Raw genomic sequence first — 14,079 nt, forward strand, 5'->3', positions numbered from 1 at the left:
TAGAAGCTTGATGTAAATGGTCCTAGTGTCCAGTGAGAGCAGATTGCCTTTCATCATGAGATCCGTACAGAATGAGGGGGTGGGGGGTCTAGAAATCGCTAAGTTAATTCCCTGAAGATTGCTTTTTTTTTTTTAACTTATTAACTGGCCTGAGATGAAACCAATAATAAATACATTCTGAACTCCTGGTATATTCTGGAAGGTTGCATATCAGTTTTTCTATGCACATTAAATACATACTAATAATGGTCACTCAGACCTCATATTTGGCAGAGTTATTTACAGTAAAGAAGGCTTTGTCTACTCAGACCACCTGGCACTCCCAGGAAATTCAAAGTGACTCTGGGTTTGAGTCCTTTCCAATTAGACCCTGAGCAAGACAAGAAAAGAAGTAGCATATTTAATGATTCTGTGATTAATCATGTCAAAGCTAAAGAGCAAGGTGCAAAAAAATCCACTATGTTGCCCTGAGTGGATTAGGGAGAATGTGTTTAAGGAGGTGATTTAAACTGAAGGTCTTAGCTGGCAAAGCCTACAGAATCTGTTGACTTTTTCTGAGAAAATGAACTGTCTAAATTAAATAGTAACTCCACCAAGAGGCATTTGAAAGCCACTTTAAGCAGAATGGTCTTGTCGGGAACACAGGGCCTCATTTCTTACTGGGTGCTAGGGACACTTGTTAGCTTGTAACAAGGAAAAACTAAAGAAATAAACAAACAAACAATTCTTTTGTCATATTTCTGGGTCCAACATATCTTAAATTATAGCTAATGGACGCTAGAGGAACACAGGGAAAGTATGCCTTTTAAGCATTCAGTTAACACACCTCACTCTGAAAAATTAGCTTCTGAACCCAGATGGTGCCTTATGAGAGCTATCCAGGGCTCGAGCTTTCTGGTCCCCCCAATATTTCGATGTACATGTGGCATAGTCAAACAAACACAGAGCTCAAGTCAGGAGACCTTAATTCAGATCCAAGCTTTTACACATACCAGCAGGGTAAACTCAGACAAGTAAATTCCTCTCCAGAGTTTTGGAAACCTCAAGGTAAACTTGTAGATTAAACAAACAAACAAACAAACAAACAAACAAAAATGGGTTGCTTGCTCTCCTGTCTTCTCTTCTAGAAACAATCTGCTATAAAAATAGCAAGGCTTAGCTGGCTTTCTTGGCAAAGGGTTAAAATTCACTTCACATCTTTCTGCGGTGCTTTTAGCAGTAACCTAGAAAGCACTTTCACTTATGCCCAATTACACTGCAAAATGTCAAGCTTGTGGATTTAAAAACTTACTGTCAACACTTTGTTGCAAGTAGATATTAATTGATATTAAATCACCATGGAGTGCCTATAGAAATGTACTGCATGCCAAAGACTTTCTGACTGAGGAAAGGTAAGCAACAATGAAATAATTAGATATGACTCCATTTCTTTACAAATGTTGCTAAATACTTAATTCAGCAGGCTGTCTTTTTTATTAGCTACTTGTATTCATTTTGTCTCATTCTCTGTAGGTGGTTTTGTTAAGCCCCTTAGAATAAAAGAATATAGTATTCAAAATCAATTTGCTCCCTTAATCATAGTACTTTCTCAGCATTAACTATTAAGCTGAAATCTGGGTCTGCAACAGTACTGAAACAATTCAGGACTTACAAACATTCTACGAAAGAAGACAGTACCTTGAACTTAAGCATGGAGTTATCCTTATAATTGGAAGAATAAATGTAAATTCAAAAATTATTTTAAACTTTTTTCTACCCTACAAACTTGGGGTCATGGAGTAGATGTAAATGTTGCTTACTAGTACTGCTAGCTTTCCACTCTTCACACAGGTTAAGTATTATACTTTTTGGTCCTTGAAGTTAGATATAGTCAGGTGACTTGCTTTGGCCAATGAGATAGGCGTGTCTCTTCCAGGCCGAACCAGGTGATGACTGGTGTGAGACCCTTCAGTGTTCTCCTGCCCTGACTTGGCTACCATGGGAAGCCATACTGCCATGAAGCATGACATTGACTTGTCCTGTGGAAGGAGGTTACCTAAGGAGTCACTCAGTCATGCAGTATTCTTGGCATGAATAAGAAAGAAACTCCTGTTGCTTTAAGAGTTAGATGTTTGTTACCACAACAATGGCTGAGACTTTCTAACCAATACAGAGACCATCAGGCCTTACCATACCAACCTCCCCTGATTCCCTAAGTATGTCCTCACAAACTGCCCATTCTCTCTTCTAATTTGCTACTAAACTTAAAATCCTACATATTTTCTTTCTTTCTTTTTTTTTTAGGCAAATTAATAAGAATATATTGTGTGCTGATACCTGGAGAAGCAATTGATTAGATTGACTATATATATATATATATATATATATATATACATATACATATATTATATATATAATCTAGACACAAAATGTCACACATTTATATACTAAATTAAATGTCAGGGCACCTGGTGGCTCATCAGTTAAGTGTCTGCTTCTTGGTTTCAGCTCAGGTTGTGATCTCACAGTTTGTGAGATCAAGCCCCACATCAGGATCTGTGCTGACAGCATGGAGCCTGCTTGGGATTCTCTTTCTGCCTCTCTCTGCCCTTTGCATGCTCGTGTTCTCTCTCTTTCAAAATAAATAAATACACATTTTAAATATATATACTAGATTAAATGTCTAATGGAATTTTCTCTCAGTGATTCTAAGGGATGTATTGGTTTCCTATTGCTGCTATAACAAACATAGTGACTTAAAACAATGCACTGTATTCTTTTGCCATTCTGGAGAGCACAAGTCTAAATCAAAGTGTTAGCGGGGCTGTGTCCCTTCTGGAGACTCCAGAGGGAGGTCTGTATCCTTCACTTTTTTAATTTCTAATGTTGCCTGTATCCCTTGGCTTGGGGCCCCATTTTCAAAAAGCATCACTTCAACCTTGGTTTTCGTCATCACATTTCCTACCATTCACTCTGATCTCTCTCCCTCTGATAAGAACCCCATGATTACACTGGGTTTATGAGGATAATCCAGAATAATCCCCCTATCTAAGGATCCTTAATTTAAACATTCTGTGAAGACCTTTTTGCCCCATCAGGTAAGATTCACAATGAGTGTTTTTTAATCATCCATCCCATCTTGCTTTGTTGCCGCTCTGTATCCCTTCTCACCTTGACTTAGCACAATGTCTTAAACAGAAATCCTTGCTGAAGAAATGAATGTTTAGCTCAGCCATACACTGTATCCTGTTTCCTTTATCAAGAGCCCAAACAATATGATTAATAAAGCTATAGACACATGAAGAAAAAGATAATGCCTCTCACAAAACCAAGAATAGGAGAAAAGAAAGTAGCTTGATTCAGGCTGATCAAAATTAATGGGAAAAGACGTAAAATATCTCCTCATACTAGCACTTAGGATTAAGTCTTTAGCAATATGAAAAATGCTTTAAGTCTGTGACTATTTATATAAACATATACATACATAGATCAGCATTTAATACATACACATGGACTCAACTCACTAGTAACTAATTAGAATAAAAGCTATATGTCTCCTTGCTGAACATTGTTTATCAACTGTCATTCACTCCTCATATGAAACAAGTTGCTGAAGATAGAGTCCATCATGTCATTCTTCTCAGTCTGAAGTCTGAGTGGGACAACCTCTATTTCTGTTCTTTTGGTGTCCTCATATTCCCCAATGCATATGGGCCCTGAGGTAAAATAATAATAATAATAATAATAATAAGGAGCAACAATTCCTCCCAAAATGTGTGATCTCCCAAACCCACCAAACCTCAGGACTCCATGGTAATTTTTTCCAGCATTTTCCTCTGCCGACCCAACACTCACAGGTTGAGGAAATTCACTGCTATGGGCTGTCTAATGTGCTGACACTCTAACAGCTGACCTATTTCTTAAAGAACAATATTTATGACTCTGGGATCTTCCAATAGTGAGTATAAACTCATTGGAACAACTATCAATGGGTTTCCTAAGTATCTAGCAAATGAATCCAATAATTGATTGCAAACAAATCTCAAATGTAACAAAAACAAATAAGTTTGAGTTTGACTGCAGGTTCTGAAGTGAAAGCTAAAAATGAGAAAGACCCAAGTGTTATTTTAAGAGGCTATTAGAAAGAAAAAAATAACAAGTACTTTTTAGCCATAGACAAGTGGTACCCAGGGGTCATCCGGCACATAGTGGCCTGGGAAGGCCTCAAGGTGGTGGCTCCCAGGGCTGTGGCTGGAAACTAGGACCAGCTGAGCCATCACAGTGAATCCCACAATATTCCTTGACATCTTAGACCAATACACTGCCCATATAGGCTTTTTTCCTTTGAATTTTAGATCTCTTTTCATGCTTGTCAACTCCAGCTTGCATTATTCCTGGCTTACCTTTAGTTTCCTCATCCATAAAATAATGTTGGAAAAATGAATGAGGATCACTTACATAAAACACATAGCGTGCCACAGCACAGCAGATCACCAAAAAGTGCTATTTGATGGATTGCTTGGTTGAATGATTCATTGATTGAGTCATTCATTCAAAGTATTCAATATGTACAAGGCTCTCTACTAAGTGTGAGAGATAATCCTGTCCAGAAAGTGATGGTGTTTTGGTCCTCATTTATTTCACAGTGTGGATGAAAGTTTTTTTTTTTTTTATTAAGCTGGGGCATGTGGAAATCTAACATACAGATATTTAACTTCAGGAGTTCTGTGACCTTCTAAAATCATAAGCAGAATTGTACCATAAGTGCTAAGAAAAATTTTCTAGAAATAGAAGTTTTCATCAAATACTCAGAATCAGTGTAGTGGACATTCTTGGTGTTTTTGTGCCCAGTATCACTCTCTTGATAATAGAACCCATTCCTTCCCTTTGAAAAAGTACAACATTACCATTTTCAGCCCTTATGATTTGGATGGAGCTAATTTCACCACCTGGCTCCAGAAGTAGGCCTGTGACCCAACCAAGGTTTAAAAGGTGCCCAGTTTCCATCAGGGCTAAAAAACTTACAGAATATAAACCATACCTGTTACTAATCATCTTTGCCTCCATGTGGAGAAGCTTCCCTGAGATGGAAGCCAACAAGGAGGAAAACTAAGTAGAAATCTGGAAAAGACAAAATTACAACAACTTTTGTTGAAAGATATTCCTTCATTTAAAGCTAAAGCCAAATCCAGCCTAGGACTTTGTAGTTACATAAAGAATAAATTTTAGTTTGGGGGCAAACTGATTAGAATTGTCTTTCTCTCTCTAGTCTTTGTGAGAATCAATCTGGCTAATTCAGTTTAAACACTCCTTATGAGGACACTTGTTGGGATGAGCACTGGGTGTTGTGTGTAAACAAGGAACCATGGGAATCTATCCCCAAAGCAAGAGCATACTGTACACACTGTATGTTAGCCAATTTGATAATTAATTATATTAAATAAATAAACAAACAAACATTCCTTACAGACAAACAAAGCCACTGGTTTACTGTTCCCAGATGATAAGTTCTCTATTTTATGGCTATTCAGTTAACTTTCTTATTTGGGGAGCCTATTACTTCACCCATCTTCAAATCCACATTCAATCCCACCATCAGCCCATGAGTTACAATGCCTTCTCATTTTATTGAATGACCTTCACATTCGTTTCTTTCCCTTTTCCAGAACATAACAGCAGAGATCCTTTTTCTATTCTGATTGGCCCTGAACCACTTGCAGAATCACGAAACCAACATGTACGTTTCCGTCATGGTTTTCGCTCACATCTTCAACACGCCAGAGCTATTGTGCAGATGTGTCCCAACCAGCATAGTTATACTAACACATTGGGCACTCTATACACAGTTGTGAAATCAATTAAATAACGATTCCTCTGTTTCTCTGCAATCTTCCTCTGTAGCTCTCGAAAGGAAAAGAACCTACCCAAAGTAGAGTTTGATCCCAGCACCTCGTTGGAGACCAATCCCCAGGGCAAGAGAACGTTATCTTCATCCTAACTTGGTACATCATAGGTCCGAGAGGAGAGTGCACATAAAATTAAAGAAGAGGGCAGGCCCACTGCAATCCATTTGAGGCAACATCTAGTTTCACTTTTATGACACAAATCTTCAAAGCCTACCCTAATCAATTATAATACATGAATAGTAAGTGAATTAACAAAAGTTAGTATTTGAAAAGGAAATCCGTCATTTGATGAAAAGGGTGGGATTGGAGCAATAGTTTCTCTTTTTGGAAAATTCATGTATGATGTTTAATGTTATTTAAAGTGTTTTTTAAATGTTAGCACAAATTGTTATTTTTTTAAATTATTACAGATATTTCACTGGTGTTGCAACATATCTTCAAGTGGGAAAATTCCCTGGTGACAAAATATCTAGAAAGGAGGTCACTGGGGAGAAAATACACACAAACGCATGCACACACACACTCACATACACACTCACACACACACATACACACACATCTGGGTTAAAAGGATGAGTCCATTTAATTAAAGATGACATTTCATCATCTTATGTACATAGTATTTAAAATAGAGAGAAATGGCTCAAGAATAACTGGAGATATTTTATTTCCTTTGCAAGACCTGATGAATACAAGGCGCGGAGTTCTTTTTTCTTTCTCTTTCTTTCTTTTCTTTCTCTTTCTCTTTCTTTCTTTCTCTCTTTTTTTTTTTTTTTTTGACAGAATGGGGGTGGGGCACAAGCAGGGTGAAAAAGAAAGAGAAGAGAGAAAGAAACTCAGCCAGGATTCATGCTATCAGTGCCGAGCCCATTGCAGGTCTTGATCACACGAACCATAAGATCAAAACATGAGCCAAAATCAAGAATTGGACACTTAGCCAAATAAGCCACCCAGGTACTCCAGGTTGTATATTTCTGAAGCCATGTTTAAAAAAGAAGAGTGCCTATGCCCCTAACCGGCAATCCCCTCTCAGCGGGTGGGGCAGGAGAGCCAGCCAAACTACTGGGCAGAGAAGAAAAAGGCTTCTTGGGAAATCCCTGTGAGCTATAAAGTGAGGACACAGAAAATACAGAGCCCCAATAAGCCCCTATGAACCACAGAAGCCTCTAAATTTCCATTGGAGGTTTTGAAAGTTGGCCCTAGTGAGAGGTGGCAGGTGACACAAAGATACCAAAAAGAAGAAAAACAACAACAAAGGCCTTTGGGGGAACCCGAAAGAATTGGAGGCACAGTGACAACATCAGGGGCGAGGGAGAAGCCAGGAGCAAAGATGTCGGGACCCTCGCCTCCCCACTGCCCTCAAACTGCCTGCAGGGCATTAGGGGAAGGTCCTTTAATCTGCAATTTGAAAGAGAAGTGTAAGAACTCGAGAAGGGGGTGTGAGGAGGAAAGCTTCTTTCAGAAGGGACTTTCCCTTAGCAGTGAGGTTTCAGATCATGTTCTGCAACAACCTCCTGGCTTGTGACAGCGTTTCAGGGAAATGAGACAACTCAGATGCAAATCACAAAGGAAAAGAAATTCAGCAGTGGCTTGAGAAAGCGAACTGAGCCACGCTGAGTCTGACAAGGCAGAACTTTAAGACAGGGTGAACTCTATACCAAGTGCTGCTTGGAAAGGGAACAGCAGAGAAGAAGGGCAAACACAGCTCAGGTTTAAATAATAACCAGAGTTTCCATTTCTGGACAGCCTACCCCATGCCTTCAGCTCTGCACGCATTCTCTCTTATCCACACAGTAGATAACGTGCAATAGACATTAGTATCTCCATTCTCATCTATAAAGATGAGAAAACATACTCAGAGAAATTAAGTAGGAAATTAACCAACATCACCTATCTCCAGGGCCAAGATTCAAACCAAGGCTCATCTGATACCAAGGATCATACTTTCCCCCTGGACCCTTCTGCCACTGATTGAGGTGACTCACTGCACAACTCACAATCTTTCTACCTACGTTTTCCCTTATGACGCAGTACAAGTAAGCCTAATGTTAGGTAAGATAGCAGCTTAAAATTTGCTAATTGCCGCCCTGGTACGTCAGTCACTAACCAGGTTTTTTGTGGAAAAGGACAGCTCATATAACTTCTCAGAGTCTTTCAGTTTTGTCATCTATGAAATGGGGCCGTGCTGGGGTCCTCTCCAGTTCTCAGATTCTGGGGGTGTTCCTAGTCCTCACATACCAAAAGAAGGAAATTTCAAAGTTGTGTTTCTTTTTTAACAGAGTGTGTGATGGGATTATCATATTCCAGTTTCCTGTGGATAGCATACATGTAAGGATCCCATGGAAAAAAGTAAAAATGCTTTTCGATGTGTTTTAGATGGCCTTGCAAACAGAGCCAAAGCATTGCTAGCCCACCCTCTGTGAGCACAAAGGCTGGACGGGAAAAAAGCCACTCAACATTCTTTGCCCCTTCCCAGCACAAATCATCACTTACCGTGGGAAAATGATTCCTTGCCAGGATGTAGGGCCTATGACTCATTACAGAGTTGTCCTCACCCCCGATCAAGCAAGAGAACTAAAGGTGGAAAGACTGAGAAGCTGGGGTGAAACCTCTGAATTGCCAACAGTCTCACCTATGACACCATCAGAGAGGAAAACTGAAAGCTAGGTGAGCTGCAGGGCGAGGTGGCTGAGACCAGACTAGAATGACATGGGTCCCCGGCTTTCTGAGTCATTCCCTGGGTCTGAGTCCTTACAGTCCCAAAGAGGCATTGATCAGCAAAATGCAAATAATGCCACCCCTGGGCTTGTCCTGACAGGCAACCAGCTCGCTCTTTAATGCTTGTGTAAGACATATGCTCCTCATCTGGAAACACCAGACTTTACAAAGAAGGGGTTAAATTGCTCAACATTAGCATTGGTATTCTAGAATAGAAGTGCGTGAGAGACAGACACCACAAACACCCTCCCTTGTGGTTTCAGCAAATATTGTGCTACACTTTCTCCTTTGTTGCTATGAGCTATGGCATATCTACTGTAAATACACTTACTGTTATATTTTTCTACATGGCCTTTGATGTTTTTTAAAATGTTTGGTTTGAACAAAGAGCTATTTTGTGATCAAAAGCACAGAAAGTTAAAATTACATACTGCGTGTATAAAATCCTAGGGACTTAATGCAAGGAGATAGGAAAATTGATCTCTTATCTACTCTACTTTCTTTAATATCTTAAAGGTAGTGAAAGTAGAAGTACCTTGTGGGGATGACGTAGAAGGGAAGATTTGTTTCAAATTCGATTAGTCCAAGGAGGGGGTGTTAGATATGGTCTTATGTTGGTGGTTTGTGATTAAGGAACTACGGTGAGGTTACTTAGAATAATGAAATGAATCAGAGTTAACTAGGCTTCAACTGATGTCAGGAAACAGTAGGTCTTTGGATGTGAAAAACTGAGAGGCTGGAAGCCTCTTTTTAATACTAATAATCTAATATCTAATATTAATACTAATAATCTAAATATCTAATAATAATAGGGTAAGTATAGAATATTTCTTCTAGTCTGTACCATAGAACTCCAGACCCATGAGCTATTCTGCATAAGGAAAGTTTTATGCTCCGAAGTAAAGAATTTGGATAACTCTGCAGAGTGATGTCTTCCATACCATATCCAGCTCTTCGGAGAAATATGGCACCTTTGTCAGATCTAGCATATCCCAAAGTTACTGAAGACCTCAGAGCCATGCCCCCTGCCCTTTTTATTCTTCATTAGACACCTACTAATCCAGTACAACAAGTGCTTCAAGAGCAATTCTTGGTAAAACACTGGTGAGGAAGAAAAATATAAAGGGAGAATTTACATGGAAAGGGGCCCCAGAAAGTGTCCTGATCAGTGATGTCCAAAACAGTAAGATCTTAATGGGAAGAGACGTAGTCAAGGGATGCTGTGCAGGTGATGGGGTAAACTGACCAGGAGAGGGGATAAAAATTAGAAAAGAGAATTAGCACTTATCATGCTTAAATTATATGGCACATAATATACTCAACACTGTGGGGAGGAATCATTGCCCCACTTCCCATTAGGAAGAATAAGCAACAGATCCAAGACGCATACCATGTGACTTAAAGCATGGGGCTCAAGCTGGCATGTGGCACTAGGAAGCCCAGGGGAGCTTGTCTGCAGGGACTGCCCAGGGCCACCTAGGCTGGGATGGGAATGCTGCGCATGGAGCTGTGACAGAGCAGCACCACAGCTCTCCTTGGATTTGAAAACAGACATGCAGGTTTTGCAAGCTGGGGTGTGCTTTCCTCTGCAGGCTGAAGCTGGCTGATACAGCCGGAGGGGGAAAAACACAACTGCTGTTTCTTTCCTTCCCTCCACCTTGTGTCAATTCGTTGTCAGACTTCTGGAGAAACAGATAATAGGAATTGTGCCTTAAACACCCTCTCAAAGCAGGCGACCTTCACTGTCACGGGGGTCCTTTCTCTTCTGATGTCCAGAGGAAAACAGGCTCCAAGTTTTCTCCCCCAAAGAGGACAGACCACAAGTAATCCAAATAAGCACCTGTCTTCCTCATTCTGATTTCCCTTCCTCAGGTCTTCTCTAACCCCCACTTTGCAAGCACTTGTAGCTGTATCCAGGAGGGTTGTCCAGCTGCCACAATACTGAAGGATAATGCAAAAAAGCATACTCTGGCCTAAAAATAAATGTTGTTTTTTTTTTCCAAGAGCTGCCATTAACTTTATCTAAACTAATACTAGACTCTCCAGGTGGTTGGAGTTCAGAGGAAAACCAGACTTTCTGTGGTATGTTGCTTATGTGAAAGATAGTGTCTTACGGAACCTGTCTTTGTACAAGGTGGGCTTCAGAGGGGCTGGGTATTATAGGCAAGGTGCTACCACAATCAGTAGGCTTTCACTTTATTTGATCCCCCCTCCTTATTGGTTAAAATAAAATAAATTATCCTTATGTATGTTTTTACCTATGAATTATAGAACTGTGCTGCCAACTGATAGATTATGAATAATTAAAGCATTCAAAACAAAATAATACTTTAAAATGATATTTAAAATGATACTTAAAGATGCATTTATTGTCATTATTTCCCCTCATACCTCAGTAAATCAAGGGATATGTGCACATTACTTTGGGATCATTGACCTTCCTGTTTGCCCATCATGATAGAACTCATCTAGTAAATGAGATCAGAAAGGCTTTGAGTCTCTAAATAATCTTGTTAAAATCCTAAATAGCCCATTAATAACATGATTGGTCTTAAGGCAATTGAACTAAGCACTCATAACCAAATCATCAAGTTGAAAAAATTTAGACCACTGGCTTGTAACAAGTTACTTCTATTTCCCCAAATGTTTTTGGACTATTGCCCATTGGATTTTGAGGGAACAACTAAATATTGTCTCCTCAGTAATGTTGTTCTTCCTCAAGTGTGTGTAATCTTACAGAGCTGTTTCACTAGAAGAGAACAAGGTTATGTGAAGGGGAAAGAACATCTCTCCCTCCAGGCCAGTTATGCAATGCAGGGTCAAGGGCTCTGCCTACAAAACCCAAAAACAGATCTTTAGGGAGTGCTAGGAGGAGAGACAGGGCTGAACAGAGATGATTATCCCCTGCTTGGGGCATGGTGATTACTTGAGTTTTCAGATGAAGAATGCTGTCAGAAGCACAAAGGAAACATCTAGCTCAACCAATAAAAAAAATATGGTACTGGGTAGAGGGTATTGGATGAGTATAGGAAAGCACTAACACCCTTACACACTTCTACATCTAGATGCCCCCATGTACAAAATTCTCCTACTTGAAAAGACAGTATTGGGGTGCCTGGGTGCCTCAGTCAGTTAAGTGTCTGACTTCAGCTCAGATCATGATCTTGCCTTTGTGGAGTTCGAGCCCCACATCAGGTTCTGTGCTGACAGTTCAGAGCCTGGAGTCTGTTTTACAGTCTATGTCTCCCTCTCTCTCTCTCTGTATCTCTTCTACTCACACTCTGTCCTTCTCTCTCAAAAAAAATAAATAAACATTAAAAGTTTTTTGGAAAAAAAATGGAGACTATTGGTTGTTCACTTGAGCTCTCATTTAAAGGCCTTCACTTTTCCTCCAGAGGCTTCTGGATGGCTTAAAAGGTTAAGTGTCCAACTTCAGCTCAGGTCATGATCTCATAGTTTGGGGGTTTGAGCCCCACATCAGGCTCTGTGCTGGCAGCTTGAAGCCTGGAGCCTGCTTTGGATTCTGTCTCTCTCTCTCTCTCTCTCTCTCTGCCCCTTCCCTGCTTCCTCTCTCTCTCTCTCTCTCTCTCTCTCAAAAATGAGTAAACATTAAAAGTTTTTTTTCTTAACTTCTTTACTTCTCCTCCCATTTAGAAAAGCATATAGTTGGGGTTTTTTTAGAGACTTTTTGGCAGGGAACCCTCCAAACCACTATTAACCTCTTAGTAGTATAGCCTTCAGGAAAGGTCCCATGACTAATGAAAGTGCTAAGAGGATTGAAAACTTAATAGTGGGGGATGTGGTAGAGGAGGAAGATGAAAGGGGGAAACTGTTTGGAAGGGCTATTGATTTGAAAGGAGGAGACACTGGGGGAAAGTAGTGAATAAGACATCCGAAGGGCAAATAGTCTTATTCATACTTAGGTTTAGAAACAATTCTAATGACAGTCACTCGAAATATGGATTCTTTGTTGGGTTCGTTCAGTGATCTCCAAAGTGAGGAAGTAAAGCCCAACACTTTTATGAAACCTCAGAGTCCACAAGAAGTTATGAAAATTCCTGGTGGGCTTATACCAGCCTCTAAGGCAAGGAAAGACAGGGAGATTCCACTGATGAGTCAGACCAAAGGGACAAGGAAGACTACAAATGTTTTTCTGAGATGAAATAAGTCGTTAAGAAATTTGAGAGAAGGAAATCAACTTAACAAATTTGGGAGATCATGGATGTATTTCCTACAGAGCCTGAGAAACAACACTAAATGATAAACTCTTGATAAGAGGACACTCAATAGAAAAGACAAAAGTAGAAAGTAAAAACGGTGGCCCTCACTGAGGCTTGTGAGAGTGTTGAGGGAGACCCTTGAGATGTGGTCAGCTGGGACCAGGATAGACCCAACCATACCTGGAGATACTTGGGGGAGGCAAAGGCAAGTCCATGATTAGTGGCAGGAGGTGATGAGTGAGGCTGAGTACAGGGCCAGAGTCCATAATGCCTAATTCTTAATGAAATCAGCATGGCAATGACCTTGCCAAAGGCACTTTAACTGTACAGCCTGAAGGAGACAGAGATTAACTGTATCAGGAAGAAGTGCATTGATGGGAGATGACTAATATATGGAGGAGAATTTCTTGTAAGCCTTTTCTTATTGAACACATCTGTGATAAAGGCTCCAGCCTCAAATTTTATACAATACAAAAATTGTAAAAACTCTGAAGTGGCCATTAACTGTGTGATGTCAGGTCTAATGTGGGCATAAATAACACTGAACACCACAGACGGTAATTTAGAAGGTTCTAATCACATCTTGACACAATAACATTGAATCTATATAATGTCAAAGCATCTGAACAAAAAGGGAAAAGCACAAGCAATAATTTTTCCTGCAAAAGCCAAACATCTGGATATCTTGGAAGACTAAGCATTTATTTCATAAAACCACAGTATTTAAAGTTAAAACATTCTATGATCTCCTTGGATCTAATTATTTTCCATGGCTTTGTATAAATATGGCAAAATAGTATTAGTTCAATAACTAATAAGTGACTATAATAATGATAATTAATATGTAGTGGGGGTTGGGCTTCCAAATTACTTACAGTGTATGTGTTTTCAGTGCCTGTATTTCATACATAATGAGTCTTTTCCACATAAATTGCCCCATTGCAGAAGGGCAGAGTCCTTCTGGACTCACAATGATCTTTAGTTGTTTCCAAAATCCTGGTTCATCCTATATCTTGTCATTTACATCTCTTAAACTGGATTTAAACAAGAACTTTTTAAAATTAGCAATCATTCTGTTATATGTTTTTTTAATCACTTTTTTTTGTGGTAGCTTTATTTTTTTTTTAGAATATAACACTATTTTTTAACATATGCAATTATTTTCCATCATTTACAATACAGTAGTTACAATGACACTCCAAATGGATAAGCAAAGTAAAAAATCAGAACCCCAACTTCTATTTCATGTAATTAGA

General features: G+C 39.5%; 1 long non-coding RNA gene across 3 annotated transcripts; it reads right to left on the bottom strand.

Moving 5' to 3' along the window:
* Nucleotides 1–3,426: 3,426 nt before the first annotated feature.
* LOC115297065 lies at nt 3,427–8,680 on the bottom strand. Of its 3 annotated transcripts, XR_003911243.1 has the most exons (4): nt 8,379–8,680; nt 5,904–5,973; nt 5,021–5,100; nt 3,427–3,695 (listed from the first exon to the last, which is right to left on the bottom strand). It is a non-coding gene; the product is annotated as an uncharacterized LOC115297065 (long non-coding RNA). The 3 variants fall into 3 exon arrangements; XR_003911242.1 differs by lacking the exon at nt 5,904–5,973; XR_003911241.1 differs by lacking the exon at nt 8,379–8,680 and having other exon boundaries at nt 5,904–6,650.
* Nucleotides 8,681–14,079: the final 5,399 nt, after the last annotated feature.

This window comes from Suricata suricatta, chromosome 7 (assembly GCF_006229205.1).
Source record: "Suricata suricatta isolate VVHF042 chromosome 7, meerkat_22Aug2017_6uvM2_HiC, whole genome shotgun sequence".
In the NCBI taxonomy this organism is placed as follows: Eukaryota; Metazoa; Chordata; class Mammalia; order Carnivora; family Herpestidae; genus Suricata; species Suricata suricatta.